At 35.5% G+C, this 19,418-nt stretch overlaps 1 protein-coding gene across 2 annotated transcripts in view; it reads right to left on the reverse strand.

Moving 5' to 3' along the window:
• Positions 1–19,418, reverse strand: part of BMPR1A (bone morphogenetic protein receptor type 1A) — a 141,445-nt gene that overhangs the window by 84,680 nt on the left and 37,347 nt on the right. Inside the window, exon 2 of one of the 2 annotated variants that reach the window (XM_057530901.1) lies at positions 116–183. The exons of the other annotated variant lie outside the window; for it this stretch is intronic. The gene's annotated coding sequence lies outside the window, so the exon portion shown is untranslated. The remainder of the gene's footprint in view (positions 1–115; positions 184–19,418) is intronic. 2 annotated transcript variants of the gene reach the window in all.

A 19,418-nucleotide genomic window follows, 5' to 3' on the forward strand; every position in this document is an offset into this window, starting at 1 on the left:
ACAAAATAAAATGCAAATGACTAGTGAGAAATAATTATATCTGCATTAACCCACAGAATATAGAAGACCCTTTTTTTGTTTGTCTGTTTCATTGGTGAAATACCAGTAAACTTACTTTGGCTTATGGCTGTTCAACTGAAGTGCAAATGAATTTGTGAATGGGCACATTCAAGGATCAAGTATCTAAAAGTAAACAAATCAATATTATCCACAATGAGAAACAGTTTTAAAAAATTATAATCAGTATCTTGATAGGGGTATGGATTACAAAGGTGTATGCATTTTCCAAAACTGATTGAACTGTATACATAAGATCTGCACACTTCACTTTATATATATGTTTACATATATATACATACTATACTTCAATTTTTAAAACTTAATAAATTAGAACATGGAATGGAGAAAAGCAAAAAAAAAAAAAAAATCCTGTAGGGTTGGATGAGAATTGATGGTGTTAGTATAAACTAAAATTATTTTTTAAAAAATAATATAATAAAAAATATAGTCCCTAACTATGTTCACTGGAAGGGACTGGAAGCAATGACACCAGTACTAATGAGAATACCTAATGTCCAGATCTTGGCTTCTATATATTGTTTCTCCACTAAGAGAAACCTGGCCTCCTTAGAGACATGACTGATTCTGCCCCATAGATGGGGCACAAAAGGTCCAACATGAGCCTGGAACATCACTGTGTCAGAAAATGATAGGGTCACACCCAAAGGACACCAGGGCCAGGATGAAGGGACTCCCACTGTCAGAACCTGGGACAATATGAACATCAAAAAACATAAAGGTTGTAAATGAATGGATAAAGAGGATGTGGTATATATATATATATATATATATATATATATATATATATATATCACACACACACACACACACACACACACACAATGGAATACCACTCAGCCATAAAAAAGAACAAAATTTTGCCATGTGCAGCAACATGTATGACTTGGAGGGCATTATGCTAAGTGAAATAAGTCAGACAGAGAAGGACAAATACTGTATGATAACACTTTTTTGTGGAATCTAAAAAAAGTACAACAAACTAGTGAATATGACAAAAAAGCAGCAGACTCACAGAGAGAGAGCAAACCAGTGGTTACCAGTGGGCGGAGGGGAGGCAATATAGGATTGGGAGAGTGGGAGGTACAAACTACTGGGTGTAAGATAAACTCAAGGATGTATTGTACAACACAGGAAATATAGTCAGTATTTTGTTATAACTGTAAATGGAAAAGTAACCTTTTAAAATTATGTAAAAATTTTTTAAAAATTAAATACAAGTAACAACAACAAAAAATAAGGATTGTAATGGATTATAACCCACTGGATAAAGCAGAAGTCCATCAGTCCATACTGATGATAGCTAGATAGATAAAGAGAATAAATAAAGACGTAAGACAGTAAGATATTCAAGTATTCAAGTATCTCCCCACAGTTTATTAGTTGTAAAGGGGGAAACAGTGACTATACAATGAAGAAACTGGACAACACCCTAGCCAGGTGATCAAACCAACATTACTAATGACAAGTAAGGTCAGACATATCATGCTTCTGAATGTGATAGCCTGAGAAAGGACACATCATCATTTATGTAGAATTCTGGCCAGAGATGCATCACCTAAATCTAACAATGAGAAAATGTCAGATAACTCCAAATTGAGAAATACTGTATAAAATAACTGGCCTATATTCTTTTTTTTTTTAATTTCTAGCACTATTTTATTTATTTATTTTAAATTTATTTATTTTATTTATTCATTTTTGGCTGTGTTGGGTCTTCGTTGCTGCGCGCGGGCTTTCTCTAGTTGCAGCGAGCAGGGGCTACTCTTCACTGCAGTGTGCAGGCTTCTCATTGCGGTGGCTTCTCTTGTTGTGGAGCATGGGCTCTAGGCGTGCAGGCTTCAGAAGTTGTGGCATACAGGCTCAACAGCTGTGATTCACGGGCTCTAGAGCGCAGGCTCAGCAGTTGTGGCACACAGGCCTAGCTGCTCTGTGGCATGTGGGATCCTCCCAGACCAGGGATCGAACCCGTGCCCCCTGCATTGACAGGCGGATTCGCAATCACTGCGCCACCAGGGAAGCCCATGGCCTATATTCTTAAAACATGTTACTGTCATGAAAGACAAAGGACAGCTAAGGAACTGTTCCAGATTAAAGAGACATGACAACTAAAAACAGTATGTGATCCCAGACTAAATCCTCTGCTGGGGGGGGCGGAGTCTAAAAAAGACTTGAGATAGTTGAGATAACAGAAAAAAGTGTAATAGGTTAAAGTACTGTATCAATGTTAAATTTCCTGAATTTGATAACCTAAGTGTGAGTACATATGAGAATACCCTTGTTTTTAGAAAATAGAAACTGAAATAGTAAGGGTAAAATACATACAACTTAATTCTCTCAAAGAGTTCATCAAAAATAAATTGTGTACGTGTAGATTAGGTAAAGGAAAGAAGTAGAGACCCAGAGAACAATGCAAATGTGGAAAAATGTTAAAAATTGATGAATCCCAGATAAAGAGTATATGGGAGTTTTACTATGCTATTTTTTAAAGGTTTTATTTATTTTTTTAAATACATCTTTATTGGAGTATAATTGCTTCACGATGTTGTTAGTTTCTGCTGTACAACAAAGTGAATCAGTCATATGCATACATATATCCCCATATCCCCTCCCTCTTGCGTCTCCCTCCCACCCTCCCTATCCTACCCCTCTAGGTGGTCACAAAGCACCCAGCTGATCTCCCTGTGCTATGCTGCTGCTTCCCACTAGCTATCTATTTTACATTTGGTAGTGTATATATGTCAATGCTACTCTCACTTCGCCCCAGTTTCGCCCTCCACCCCGTGTCCTCAAGTCCATTCTCTATGTCTATGTCTTTATTCCTGCCCTGCCACTAGGTTCATCAGTATCATTTTTTTTTTTTTAGATTCTATATAGCCAGGACATGAAAGCAACCTAAATGTCCATCGACAGATGAATGGATACTATGCTATTCTTGCATCTTTTCTAAGTATGAAGCAATTTCAAAATAAAAAGTAAAAATAAAAACATAAATGAATTAAGTTCATATGTTGTAGTCCTAACCTCCAGTACCTCAGAATGTGACCTTGATTTGAAGATATTGTCTTTACAGAGGTCATCATATTAAAATGAGATCATTAGAGTGGGCCCTAATCCAATATGGCTGGTGTCCTTATAAAAGGGGGAAATTTGTATAAAGACATGTGAAGAGAGACAGGGAGAAGATGGCCATTTACAGCCCAATGAATGCTTGCGGCTATGAGAAGTTAGGAAAGAGGCCTGGAACAGATCCTTCCCTAGCACCCTCAGAGGGAGCATGGCTCAGGCAACAACCTGATTTTGGATGTTTAGCCTCCAGAGCTGGGAGAAAATAATTTTCTGCTATCCTAAGCAGAAACAAACAAAAGAATTAAAATAGTCAAACAAACAAAACACACCTACAGGACATTATGCTAAAATATATTAAATAATTTTTACAGACATCTGAGATATACTTTCACCAAATAAAGATGTTTAAAAAGCACAGATATTTTAATTACTCACTACTATTCACCAAATAAAGATTGAAGAAATCATCAAACACCAATCTTGCACTGTAAAGAAAATCATGGGATATAAAGAACTAACCAAACTCAATGAACTATCCTATTGATATAAGTGCTTTTCATGTAAACTAAATCTCATATGAGAATAAGTATACTAAAACTGATTTAACAGTTATCATTATTTAAAGACATATTTTAAAAAAAAATCTCCCATTAGAATCAACTAAAAAATTATTAAAACTAAAAGAAGAGTTAAACATGTGAAATTTATTAAATATACACATGTGAAATTTATTAAATATACAAGTTTTTCATATATTATCAAAAGTTTACAAAATATAATGAAAAAATAATCTCACTCACAACAGCACCTAAAAATACACTAAAAATTTTACTGAAAGTCAAAGAAGCCTAATAAAAGAAGGCGTACCACTTTATGAGTTAGAAAACTGTATACTGTAAAGACATCAGTTCTATCCAAATCTATCAACAAATGTTAACAGGGTTTTGAATGGAATCAGACAAAAAGGACTCTAAAGACATTTGGAAAAATAAACTTTGGAGTGTCCTAAACTTTTGGAAAAGTAACAAAGAAGTATCTGCCTTACCATGTATTAAAATATACTGGAAGCTACGTCAATATAAACAATGTGTTCTACTGTCAAGAGACACATTGTAAGAGGAGGCCAAAAGTAGATCCAGATATATATAAGAATGTAATAAAAGCAGCATCTCAAATAAATAAAGGGTGTTGAATGTGCTGACCATTTGAGGAAAAACTGAATTGGATCCTTACCTCATGCAACAAAATTAATTCCAGATAAATAAAAGGTTAAGATGTAAAATGTGAAACTATAAAATAACTTGAAAATACTATTGCAATGGGGAAGTAATTTCTAAATTTGACATTAAAAGCAGAAACCATAAAGAAAATGGCTGGTGTAAATTGTTATTAAAGACAACACTGAATATATTTTCTTGTTTTATGTAGCAATCTTAATAAACCTATAACATTATTACACTTATTATTATGCTTTTAGAGTTGTGGCTAGGGCAGTAACATCAGAGTATGTTATTCTACCCACCTGATTTCATTTTAAAGGGAACAATTTTCTACTTTGATTTGACAATTGGCTTTTCCTGTAATGCTTAAGAGTTATTTGAGTAACAAAAAGTACTTAACTCCTATTTTTTCACACTTCTGTGTTTGTTATCTTTAGTTGGAATGAAAAAAAAGACTAAAATTTGGGTAACTTCCTATAATTTGACACCAAGTTATTAAAATGTTATAAGTTTTTTAAATTGACTGAAGTTAATATTCTAGCTGAAGAAATAGTAAGTACCTACAAGGACTTTTTTTTCAGCTTCAGACCCACTGGATCTGAGTGCTACTTGCATCTCAACTTATGTTACAAGCAAATGTTTGTTCTGCAGGGGAAAAAATGCTTATTTAAATGTGATATTTCATGTCAAATTCCTAGATTCTTCTCCCTTCCCTTTACATCACAGTCATTCAAACATTTGCACTTGCAATACAGAGGCAAGAAGTATTCATAATGGAGTTCAGATTCTTTAACATGATTATTTTTACTTTTGAAATCCTCTTTCTTGTCCTTTCATAAATTAGCCTAAAGTGCAGGATAAAAGGTATAAAACCTGAGTTATGATACAGAATTTACACAGGATTTAAGGGCTTAGGTGTAAAGGCTTAAACCAGCAAGAGTCCGTTCCTCAGCCCTGACTTAGCATGTTCCTCAGCCACCATTTGGACTTCACTGAAAGACCTGGAAGGCAATAGATTATTACAGCAGATAAGAGTTCCATACAGAGGAGTCAGTTGTGTCAAATACCACTGAGCAGCTGACAATGAGGACAGAAAATCTGGCATATGGAAGCCATCAATGACACGGACAAGAATGGTTTTTGAGACATTACTCACGGCAAACAGGTAGATCGATGATAGGAGCAGGTTAAATAGTCAAGGGAAGGTGAGGGAGAGAAGGTACTGCAAGTAAACAACTCCCCGATGCATGTGGCTACTAAGCAAGAGGCTGGAAGATGACTGTTTTCTTACTAAGTCTATACTAGAGTTTATTTGCTGATGGAAATAAACCAATGAAGAGGCAAAGACTAGAGAAAAGAGAGGAGAAATAGTCAAAATTCTCACTGATATCAAAACCAAATAGAGCTAACGAGGTGATAGTTATCTCTGTGCTTACATCAACCTCAACAGAAATAATTTAGCATTTTTGTAAAAGCTGCCCTGTAAATTTTGTGGTCATATTTTTTTAAGTTTTTTTTGGAAAAGATTTATTTACTATTTATTTTATTTTTATTTACTAAGACTATGTTGGGTCTTAGTTACAGCACGCGGGATCTTTGTTGAGGTGTGCAGGATCTTTCATTGTGGCATGCAGGCTTCTCTCCAGTTGTGGCATGCTGGTTTTTCTCTCTCTAGTTGTGGCACACAGGCTCCAGGGCACGTGGGCTCTGCCGTTTGCAGCACGCAGGCTCTCTAGTTGAGGCATGCGAGATCAGCAGTTGTGGCGTGCTGGCTTAGTTGCCCTGCAGCATGTGGGACCTTAGTTCCCTGACCAGGGATCGAACCTGAGTCCCCTGCATTGTAAGTCAGATTCTTTACCACTGGACCACCAGGGAAGTCCCTCTTGGTCATATTTTTAACACTTAAGCAATATTTCCATATAAACTCATGTCTCCAAATTATTGGTGCTAAAACATACTAATTTCTTTGCTCTCTAAACACTCTAAGTAACTCAACATACATAAGAGATTTTATGCCCAGGAAATTTCTCTTAATGAGTTTTTTCCTTCATAGCAGCTTCACTAATTTTTATTCTCATTTTAAAAAAAATCCCTGTTGATGTTTGAGTTCGTGTTCTAGTAAAAGTTTTTCATTACTCATATTTTCCACACATCATATTAATCACAGTTCCTACTATGATTTTTTCTTAAGTCCTAAACTGTGACCTTTGACAGATATATGTAAAAATGTTCTTTATTTTCACAAAGAATTAGAAGCTTTCCTATTTTTCTTAAAATACAAACGGCTCTATTTTAGGTTTCCCTTTTTTGATAGAGTCAAAAAAGCACTGTCACTTTAGGATTGGGGAGACAACACAGAGTGCCAGATTAGAGCATCCTCTACTTAGCTCCACTGATTGTTGCAACTGGGGAACGTAGGTCCTATGCTGCCATATTCCAGTTTTTCAAAATAAGCCAGAGAGCTGGATTTTCTTTTTGGGAAATCTCCCAACTTTTAATTGTTTGTAACTAATTAAAAAAATACAGCGTAAGCCAAATATAACATGCCCGCAGGCCAAATCCAGCTGAGAGGCCACCAGTTTACAACTTCAAGGTTAAAGAATCATAGTAGGTCTGCTTATTTTTCTTTCACATTTTTCTTGTTTTTAGGTAATTCTTCCCTCCAAAAAGGGATATCACAAGTTTTTCTATAATATACCCATTCAGAGATTCAAAGCAAGGTTAAATAAGCTCTACCATCACCAAGTGCCATTTAACATGTCTTTTTTAAAGTAATATACCAAATTTGCATTTTGATACTAGTTTGCAATGGGAAAGAAATTCATCTTTAAATTTTCAGCTGCTTTTGTGAAGGGCAGTTTTCTTTCTTTTTTTTTTTTTTAAATTTATTTTATTTATTTATTTATTTTATTTTTGGCTGTGTTGGGTCTTCGTTTCTGTGCGAGGGCTTTCTCTAGTTGCGGAGAGCGGGGGCCACTCTTCATTGCGGTGCGCGGGCCTCTCACTGTCGCGGTCTCTCTTGTTGTGGAGCACAAGCTCCAGACGCGCAAGCTCAGTAGCTGTGGCTCACGGGCCCAGCTGCTCCGCGGCATGTGGGATCTTCCCAGACCAGGGCTCAAACCCGTGTCCCCTGCATTAGCAGGCAGATTCTCAACCACTGCGCCACCAGGGAAGCCGCCAAGGGCAGTTTTCTTACACCTACAAGATAATTAACATTTATAGCACACCTACAGTGTGCAAGGGACACTACTAAACACTCACATTTGGGTATTTCATTAAAGCCTAAATTACCTTGTGAAGTAGATTTTATTATCTCATTTTACAGACAACTTGCAACAGTTCACAAACTTCTCAGTTTTTGTTTCTCAGCACTCAGAATCCAGCAGAAATAGTTGGTTAGGCTTGTTTTTGACAGGTATCATCAATCAAGAATAATTACAACCATCTTAAATCACAGTAACAAAAATGCAAAACAAAAGTATTGAAGGATGATATCCTTTGAAAATACAGCTAAACCTTAATTTCAACTCCTAATAAATTCTTCACTTTCATTGATCTTACAATCATTGAAATAGCCAGTTATTTTCAAGACAAGTAAAACTGAAGTCAGCTCTGCTTTTTGGTTAATATGTTTCTTTCCAGAGTCTCTAAAAAGACTAAAAGTTTTATAGAATCAAAGCTTTTTTCATTAATTAAAGAAGACTAAAAAAAAAAGAACACTGGCTGCTGCCACAAAGAATTTACTGAACATGTGTGGTGGGCAAGGCACTGTGCTTAGCCCAGTAACACAAGGAACCAAGATTCCCTCCTCACATAGAGCCTTACAGTTTCTAACAACGGAAACAGAACAGATCCTTTTAAAAATGTTCATACAAATTATAATTTAATTACAATGATGATAAGTGCCAAAAATGAAATGTAAAACAAGGTATTATGATAGCTTTGACAAAGGTGTGTAAATTTAAGTAAAAAGACAATACTGGGCAAAATCTCAATATAATAAGGGGGATAAAAAGACAACTGCTCTGTTACAGTGAAGTGGCTCCTTTAAAAATATTACAGTCTGGGCCCAGAAGGACCAGGGGCTCCCCTGGGTCCCCAGCTCCCCCGGGAGAGAGAAGGGTCATGCTGAGAGCACTCTGGGACCCAGGGCCACCTGCAGGTTTGGCTCAACTTCACAGCATCCAGGCCCTGGACACCCTCAACCACAGCAGAACATCTGCCTGTGCTTTCTTCCCTAAAGTCATTTTGATTCCTCTTTTTAGTTTAGCTCCTGTTACTTAATTGATGCTGCAAAAGTTCTTATTGAAGTTTGATATAGTATTATAATTGTAAAATAGTGTTTTTAAAATTAAAAAATTGTTTAATATAATTCATATGAATACATAGTTCCAGGTCGTGAGACCCTCTAGAAATACATAGGTCTTTATTAAATTTTAATAAAAAATTGCTATTTACTACAACCATCAGTGAAATTTGACATGGTAGAAATGTTTAAACAATAAAACCAATCCGTACGCTGACAGCTGTTACTATAAATGTATATATAAATTTACCTGAATAAATTTCTTTTTAGCCATGCCAAAAAAATAAATAAATTACAGTCTGAAAGCTTACATTAAAATGCTATTAGTACATAATTCTATTTATATTTCATATATGCTAGTGTTAAGTTTCTATGTGTAAGTCTTCACTTTGATGTTTTTAAAGCCATTCTTTTCCCGACAAGACACACACACATAACCTCAAAATTTAAAAAGTAAAATCTTTATCAGGATTTAATTCCAAAGCTCAATGAACAAAGAATAATTAATACATTATGTATTTATAAAAATTAAAAAGACAAAACCAATTACATTTATCAAATAATGTGGAGAAAATGGTTAAAATGCTTTTATTGATAATGTGTTAAACAATATTAAGTTTTGAAGTATGGATATTGTAATAAATTTGTCAATTACTTGGTTTTTGCAAAGACATAAAAATAACATGGGTTAGGAAGCTACAAAAGTAAAGCACTAAAATGGGGCACAGTTTTCTAGTAAAAAATTGGCACCATAGGAATAAATAAAAAAGTTTTAAAAATATACTTAAGAAAATGTGTCCAGGGACTTCCCTGGTGGTCCAGTGGTTAAGAATCTGCCTTTCAATGCAAGGGACATGGGTTTGATCCCTGGTCAGGGATCTCAGATTCCACATGCCGGAGGGCAACTAAGCCTGCATGCTGCAACGAAGAGTCCATGCGCTGCAATGAAAGATCCCGCATGCGCAACAAAGATCCCGTGTGCCGCAACTAAGACTTGACGCAACCAAATTAATTAAATAATTAATTTTTTTTTAAAAAGAAAATCTGCCCAAAATGTCTCAACTCTCACTAGCAATTAATGATTTTTATGTCAAAATAACAAATAGCCAATGTACAAAGTGTTCAAATACAATAAAAGATTCAAAACTCAAAAATATCTCATGAGATTTATCTCCATTCTACATCCAGTTTTTTAAATATATAAATATATTCACTTAATGATTTAAATAACAAGATCCTACAGCAGCATACTCTATATTCTCACAGGTTACTTTCAAACATCTTCCCTGCCTCATGCAGTCATAGATTTTTAAGCAATGCAGGGAACCACACGTCAATTGTTTTGGAACACGTTCTATTCTTGAACACGTGGAAGTTTAGAAGAAAAACCCATGATGGTGCTTGACATGCCATGCAACTCAAAGAACGAAAAATTCACAAATCCTAATAGACTCAGCTTTTCTCACCCTTTCCAAAAACCATCTTTAAAAGGAAGAGGGAACCAAAATATCAGTCATCTAATCACCCCATATTTATTAAGAATCTAGTATGTTTAAGGTTCCCAATATGCGTGATAGGAGCCAAAGAGAAAAGACGTGACTAAACTTCCAGTACAGCATAACTGTTCACTTTCCTCATGGAAGTAGGTCAATACTTACCTTACCAGCTATTTTTAAGATTAACAATAATGGCACAGCATACCGTAGAAGCACAAATGGTAGCTAGTATAATTATTTTAAATCAAAGAAAAATAGTACAAACTGTCATTAAAAGCCCTACAGAAGCACAGAAAAGGAAGAAATGATCAAGAGCTCAGATGAAATTAAGGCTTCACAGAAAAGGTAAGATTTAGGTTGAGCCTACTGAGAAGGCTTGGATTTATTAGATAAGAAGAGAAGGAGGGGATTAACAGAGAAGCAAAGATAAGACTACAGAATTAGGGCCACAGAATATAAAGCCAATCCGACATCTTATTATTGAGCAAAAATATGTAAACAAATTAGAACTAAATCATGAGCTAGGGAGAACAAAACCTGTATGAACAGTATACAACAGAACATCAAGTCCCAATGCCCAACCACAAATTTTTATCAGCTGTATCTTTCCTCTTTTGGAAAAAGTGTGAGGGGACAATAGTCTTGTTTAGAAAATACGACACCTACTCTCAAAATACTAAAAAGATGGATATAAATGGGACTATATTTCTATGACATAATCTGATTACTAATAATAGTGACTTTTTTCTGAAGAGTATTAAGCAGATTGATGCACGTTATTAATACTTAAAATGACCTAGATAAGGGGAAAAAATCAATACTTTTTAATGGACTGATAATGTTTAACAGAGGTATAATTAATTTACAAATAATGCTTAAGTTTCTTAAACCCTCAGAAATGGGACCAGTTACATATAAACATATACTTATGAAATATATTCAAATTTTAATAACCAAATTTTTAAAGTGATTCCTTAAAAGTTAAAAAAAAGTTTATATATATTCTAACTAAAATTTAGAACTCGAAAAATTATAACACAAAACAGTCAAATTAACATTCAGAATATGACACTGGGAATTTTATGACAGTTTTTATGTGAAAAATCTTTTTGAAGTCTTCATTTATCTAAGAGCAGCAAGGAAATAGAACAAAAGAAATATTGTAACTGCTTTCGGGACTTTTTCCCATCACATTTGTGAAATATAAGAACAGTCCAATTCGTGCCATTTTATGCCAGGAAAGTTATTTTTTTTCTCAAAATAAAATGTAAAATACTTTTTAAGTTTAACTCAATATTAATTTGAGTTAAATTTGTGTTTAACTGCAATATTAAAATATAACTTGTAGGCCTCTCAAAAAATTACCATTTTTTAAATACCTTTGAATAGACAAAGAAATAATCTTCAGGCTCATTTGGAAGCTAAACTATATAAAAGTAAAGACTGTAAAAGAAAAAACTAAGTAGCAATTTTTACAAATATTTAAGTTAAAATGGTTCTCTTTTGGGGGCCCCGCCAGGGAAAATGTCTAAGTCTCTGGCTCCCTAAGTGGGGGCGGGATTGAAGATACTGTGGCAAATGCATATTCTAGCCTCGCCACTGTGGCTCCAAACTTCAAGTGCAGTGGTAGGCTCTGGAACAAAGAATGTGTAACCTGATCTCTTTTCCTTCTCTCCTCCTTCACAGCAACATTTAGAAAGTAATTTAACCTCTCAAAATGGCATCTTTGTGCTGCTTAGGGGAAAAACATCTATTCACTATTACAGTGTAAGGGAAAAAATAAGAAATCAAATCACTTTTTAAAAATGGTTTTTGCTTAATATACAGTGATATTTTTGTATCAAACATCGAGTACAAAGATAACCCAATTATAAATGAAGACTTCATTTCTATTACTTGAATGTCTACTACCCAAGATTAACAAATGCAGCTCAGGTTTTAAGAACAATTAGTTTTATTAATACAAGGTGGAGTTAGTATTCTGCTTCTATAACAAAGGCAGTAATTAGCTCCTAAACAGTTTTGAAGAGAAAATAATTTTAAATTAATACAAATAATCTAGATAAATTTGAGTTTTAAATCTTAGTGACTAAAAAAAATGCAGGTTATATACTTTTAATTCTCATATTATCTTTTCATTTATCATTATTTAAAAAAAGGAGACAAGTTAAGTCCAAAAATATGGGAAAGAACAATAAAAAAGTTTGATCAAAGAATCAGGGATCAAAGAATATTAATATATTGGGAATGTTTAATAACATTCCCACCATTGACAAAAAAATTTTTAAGGTATTCTAAAATTAATACCATGGAAATTTTATATAATTTTTACACATTTCAAAGCAATTCTATAGTCATGAGTTATCTGACCCTTGCAACAACCTTGTGAGTTAGGAGATCACAAATTTGCTTAGTTGAGACAGTCACAAAAAAATTGGTAGAAGTCTCCTGACTCCAGGCTATAGCCCTAAACTGTTATTTGTATTTCAATATATACTAGTAAGCACTATTATGCCCCTTTTACCAGAGAGGAAACAGGTTCAGAAGCGAATAACTTGCCTACGGTCACAACTCCAAAGTCTTACCACTTAACCACTACTGTAGTCCTCACGTTTATCAAAATAAATAGATAAAATTAAGTTTAATGTTATATAACTGACTAAAAACCAACTGTGGAAGCAGAACAGTGGTCCCCTCAAAGACATCCAAATCCTAATCCCTGGAACATATGAATGTTAGCTTGCATGACAAAAGGGATTTTGCAGATGTGATTAACGGTACAAATCTTGAGATGGGGAGGTTATCCTGTTGGGCTCAACCTAATCATGAGCCCCTAAAAGCAGATAACCCTTCCCAGCTGTGGTGAGAGAGAGAAAGAGAAGACAAAGGGTCAGAGGGATGAGACCTTGTTGGCTTTGAAGATGATGAAGAAGGAGGCTACAAGCCAAGGATACTGGTTGGCCTACAGAAGCTGAAAAAGACAAAGAATCAGATTCTCCCCTAGAGCCTCCAGAAAGGAATGCAGTCCATCAGACAGCTTCATTTTAGTCTGGTGACACCTGTGTTGGACTTCTGACCTACAAAAGTGTAAGATAATAATTTTTTCTGTTTAAAACAGTAAGTTTGTGGTAATTTATTACAGCAGCAATAGAAAACCAATTGTACTGTAAAATACCAATTGTACTGTATAATTGACATACAGACTGAATGTTCATGTCCCTCCAAAACTCATATGTTAAATCCTAATGCCCAATGTGATGATATTTGGAGGTAGAGCCTTTGGGAGGTAATTAGGTTATAAGGGTGGAGCCCTCATGAATGGAATTAGAGCCCTTATAAAAGGGAACCCAGAGACTTCCCTTGATCCTTCTGCCATTTGAGGATAAAGAGAAAAGATGGCCTTTTATGAACCAGGAAGTGGACTCTCATCAGACACTGAATCTGTCAGCAGCTTGATCTTGGACTTCTCAGCCTCTGGACTGTGAGAAATGTCTGCTGTTTATAAGCCACCCAGTTTTATGGTATTGTGTAATAGCAGCCCGAATGGACTAAGACAATGGACTATTTTGTATTTTAAATTAACTGAACACTATTTTACAATACCAAAAGACATTCTGTCAGTGAGTAAATATGCAATCAGAAATCCTGCCCACCCTGTGTAGATGTAATAAAAATACAGGTACCCATCACTATACAACTGGATGTGATTTGGTTGCCAATGACATTCTGGCCCAATGCTATACCTTTTAATTTTCCTTCCTCCTTCCCTCACAAGTTAAACATAAATACTAAACTCTGAAATCCCAAAACACAGATCCAACTAACTTTCCTTTACCTTGTCCACATCAGCATGCGTACACACGTACAAAAGTCAAGAAAATGATCAAAAGGCACAGAGTAATTGGGGAAAAGACTGTAGTGACGACCAAAAAAGAATGGGATCAATTTATTAAGCACAGGTGGCAGAAGAGCTTTCAGAAAGGAACAAGGCAGTGAGCTACTGAACAGAGTAGGGAGCTGAATACAGTTCAAAGAATATTTGACAATGAACAGTGCTAGATATAGTAATAAATAAGTTAGCCCTTGACTTAGGTGCTTTTATTATCCCATTGTACAGGTGGGAAAACAGAGCATAGAATATTATATATATATTAGCAAAGTCATATTGCTAATAAGTGGCAAAGCCAGGATTCAAATGCAAATAAGTGGGGCTTCAGAGCTGGTGCATTTAACCAGTGAATTATGTTGCTCTCCAGAGCATAAGCCTCTCATCTAACCCTTTATGCAAAACAGGAATAACTTCTACCTCAAAGATTTGTGGAAGATTAAAGTGATAACATGTATAAAGCACTTTGAAAAGTACTTGGTATGTAGTAACTGTCGAATAAATGTTAGTGACTAGTGCTAAATGCCAGGTGCTGTGCTAAACATTTTCCTTACTTGATCTTTTTTTTTTTTTAAATAAATTTATTTTTATTTTTATTTATTTTTGGCTGCATGGGATCTTTGTTGCTGAGTGCGGGCTTTCTCTAGTTGTGGCGAGAGGGGGCTACTCTTTGTTGTCGTGTGCGGGCTTCTCATTGCGGTGGCTTCTCTTGTTGCAGAGCAAGGGCTCTAGCCATGTGGGCTTCAGTAGTTGTGGCTCGTGGGCTCTAGAGCACAGGCTCAGTAGTTGTGGCGCACAAGCTTAGTTGCTCCATGGCATGTGGGATCTTCCTGGAACAGGGCTCGAACCCGAGTCCCCTGCATTGGCAGGCGGATTCTTAACCACTAAGCCACCAGGGAAGCCCTACCTGGTCTTATTTAATCTTCACAACAGCCCAGGAAGCTGCATCTTTGTTTTTGGTTATGGGAAGACTGCTTAGAGAGATTAAGGTTACACAACCAATAAGTGACAGAGACGATTCGAACTTGGGACTTACCTAACATACAAAATCTAAGCATTTGAGCACTGGCCTTCAATTACTGGTTAATAGTTTTTTTGGCTTGTGTGTCCCCAAATATAACTGTAAAAACCTACATAATCCCTCACACATTTTAAAGTTGACATCTAAAATCTTTCACAAGTCAGATAACTGCAAAGAATATGATTTCTGGCATATTGTAAATGCCGACATTTTACATAAATCTGTGACATCACTCTTAAATCTGTTCAACAGAATCCAAACACCACTGTGATCTGACACCCAGTATGACCCACTTGAAAATAAAATTTTCACATCGTTTTTTTTTCCCTCCTTGAACTCATATCTTATTCCATTCACCCTGCATGTAATAATTTTTATACTTCAAAGTCTATTATTAATCACTCATACATATCTGCAGTTTGAATGGAAATTTCTTAAAAATTTCCTTTGATCATAAATAATCCTCTAACAGTTTTAAAAATTATTTGAGATTCAATTACCATTACTATTAGCATACATAATTGATTTAAATAAAAAACATTACAGATGTGATAGTAATTAACAACATTAAAAGCAAAAATTTTACTGGAAATGTATCTCTTAATGGGCTGGATGGGGATTTTTTTTCAATTAGTTCATCTGTTTGCATAATTATTGCTAAAATGAGATGATTCAGTGTATCCCTACTTCTCTGTTTTTGATTTTTTTTTTAAGAAGGTACTGAGAAATTTTGTTCATATTAATAGGTGACTGGAATGGAAGGAATTTTATCAGTAGAGTCACACAATTTGTTAGAGTCGCACAATTTACAAAATTCCTTCCTAGTTATTTACTGAAAAATGCTATTATCATTTACCACCAAAAATATTTTTAATGACTTAGCAGCTAACAAATTGATTATTTTTGAATATTGGAATTGAAAAATCCTTCAAATTTGCTCAAAGCAAAAAACTGGAAACCATTAAAGGATTTGTTCCCCAAAGATTAAAGCTACTTACTTTCACAATACTAACACCAACATCTGGAAACTGCCACTTTAGGAGTCCCTGAAGTTTTGTTTCGTTTTTGGAGATATAATTCACATATCATAAAATTTACTCTTTTAAAGCATACAATTCAGTAGTTATCAGCATATTCACAAAACTGTACAAGCATCACCACTATCTAATTCCAGAACACTTCATCACCCGAAAAAAGAACCTTGTAACCATTAGCAATCACATGCAACTCGCCCCCCCCCCGCCCCAACCTTGTCCACTTTCTCTATGTATTTACCTATTCTGGATTTTCATATAAATGGAAGCATACAATATGTGGTCCTTTATGACTGGCTTCTTTCACTTAGCATCATGTTTTCAAGGTTCATCCATGTTGTATGCAGCATGAGTCAGTATTTCACTTCTTTTCAAAGGTGAATATTCCATTGTATAGGTAAACCACATTTTATCTATTTATCAGGTAATGGACATTTGCGTTATTTCCACTTCTTGGCTATTATGAATAATGCTGCAATGAACTTTCATATACAAGTTTTTGAGTTAACATATTTTTAATTCTCTTGGGTATATACCTAGGAGTAGAATTACTGGATCATATGGTAACTCTATTTAACTTTTTGAGGAACTGTTAAACTATTTTCCAAAGCAGCTGAATCATTTTACATTCTCACAGCAGCATATAAATGTTCCCATTTCTCCATATCCTTACCAACACTTGTTTTTATCTGTCTTTTTGATTATAGCCATCCTAGTGGGTGTGAAGTGGTATCTCACTGTGGATTTGATTTGCATTTCTCTGATGACTAATGCTATTGAGCATCTATTTATTTTCTCACCTATCTTATTGGTCACTTCTACATCTTCTTTGGAGAAATGTCTATTCAAATCCTTTGCCCACTTTTAAATTGAGTTTTTTGTTGTTGTTAGTTATAAATGTTCTTTACGTATCCTGGACACAAGTCAATTATCAGACATGATTTGCAAATGAATCTCCCATTCTGTGGGTTGTTTTCTCAACTCTCTTGAAAGTGTCCTTTGAGGTACACCGGTTTTTAAAATTTTGATGAAGTCCAATTTATCTGTTTTTTCCTTTGATGTCGTATCTAAGAAATCACTGCCTAATCCAAAGCCACAAAATTTACACCTATGTTTTCTTCTAAGAGTTTCATACTTTTAGCTCTTACATTTAGGTCTTCACTTTGAGTTATTTTTGTATATGGTATGAGGTAGGGTCCAACTTCATTCTTTTACAGTTGGATATCCAGTTGCCCCAGCACCACCGTTTGGTGTCTTGGAATTGTCTTTTATTCCCTGAGGTATTTCCACCACAGAGCAAATGCATCACGGTAAAAAGTAGCAACAGGAGAAGAGTTATGCCATTATTTTGTAAAATGGAAAAGGGGAACGGTAGAAAGGAATGTGGGAAAGAAGAAACCGCTTGAAAGACTGATTCACAGGAAGGTCAATTTTAGGAAAGAGCACATGTGGAAGTTTAGGGTCTATAAATTAATTCACTTGGAATTACCCATGTGTGTGGGTACCTCAAGGAGTTTGTGTCCCCACCCTATGCCCAAGACCAACATTTAAATACTGCTCTATACTACTGTCTCCTAAACTCCAGGGGGAAAGGTATCATTTGTGAATAACTTTTTATATTTTAATGGTGTGAATAATAAAATAAGACAGGGCTTAGGATGAAGCTAGTGATACAAGGAGGCCTACAGGTTTTTCACCCTATACCACTCAGCCAAATAGAAAAGTTCATTTCCATTCCCCATTTTACATGAAACATATCTGGTTCAATGTATGCATTAATGGGACAGAATTCATTTTTAAGTTTTATTTTATTAGTAGAAGAGTAATAACGGGACTTCCCTGGCAGTCCAGTGGTTAAGACTCTGCCTTCCAATGCAGGAGGCCTGGGTTCAATTGCTGGTTGGGGAACTAAGATCCCACATGCCGTGGGGTGCGGCCAAAAACTTAAAAAAAAAAAAAAAAAAAAGAGTAATAACAAAACAGCACTAAGAAATTCTGCCTTGAGCCCACTAGTTTACTCACCTTATGCCTACGCTCCCTTGAAACAAACCCTAGCTAGACCAGGGATATAGGATGCCATCACTGAATAGAAATTTTAAGGTCAAACCCTTAGCCCCATGGTACACCACTATGTGTAGTAAAATTATTTTCCCTTGAGATTGATCCATTTTATGATACTGGCAAAACAGATGTGCTATCTATTTCCTCTTACCACATAACTGCCAATTTAATAGATGTGTAGTGTATGTAACCTTGGGGCTATTTCATTTCTCGTGCCTTTAATTGGGATTAAATATAGACAGCATTTTCAAGAGTATAAAATCTATAATGCAAATATTGGATGGCAATCTGTAATTTTTTTAATATAAATTTATTCATTTATTTATTTATTTTTGGCTGCATTGGGTCTTCGTTGCTGCACACGGGCTTTCTCTAGTTGCAGCGAGAGGGGGCTACTCTTCGTTGTGGGGCGCGGACTTCTCATTGCAGTGGCTTCTCTTGTTGTGGAACACGGGCTCTAGGCACGTGGGCTTCAGTAGTTGCAGCACATGGGCTCAGTAGTTGTGGCATGTGGGCTCAGTAGTTGTGGCTCATGGGCCCTAGAGCGCCGGCTCAGTAGTTGTGGTGCACAGGCTTAGTTGCTCCATGGCATGTGGGATCTTCCTGGACCAGGGCTCGAACCCATGTCCCCTGAATTGGCAGGTGGATTCTTAACCACTGCACCACCAGGGAAGTCCCAGCAATTTGTAATTTTTAAGCCTGATGTTCACAGAGTGATAAAGATGACATTTCAATCATATAAAAACTGATTATTCAATAAAGAGTATTGAGAAACTGACTAGCCATCTGGCTTTAAAAACAGATTCGAGCCCTTCATCAACTCCTTAGACCAAAAATAAACTGTACATTAATAAGATATTTAAAGTAGAAGAAAATAGTTTTGTTTTTGTTTTGTATTTTAATATTATTCTCAGATAAAGGGAGGCCATCTAAGCCTGACACATTAAATTACTAAGGAAAAAAATGATAAGTTCCTGTTAGGAAAACTTACATTTCTCATTGCCTGTTAGACATCCAAGAGAAGTATAAATTTGCATTTCTGAGTAGGGGTTCATGCTGGAGATTAAAAGTTGGGCATCATCAACACACAGATGGTTTCAAAGCCTTGAGGTCAGATAAGCTCAAAAAGGGAATGAGAATGGCTAAAAAGGACGTGCAAGGACTGAGCCCTGGAGGCACTCCATGACAAAAAAGACTGAGATGAAAACTAAGAGAGTATGCAGTCTTGAAAGCCATGTGAAGAAAGT

Source organism: Balaenoptera acutorostrata, chromosome 16 (assembly GCF_949987535.1).
Source record: "Balaenoptera acutorostrata chromosome 16, mBalAcu1.1, whole genome shotgun sequence".
NCBI classification, from domain to species: Eukaryota; Metazoa; Chordata; class Mammalia; order Artiodactyla; family Balaenopteridae; genus Balaenoptera; species Balaenoptera acutorostrata.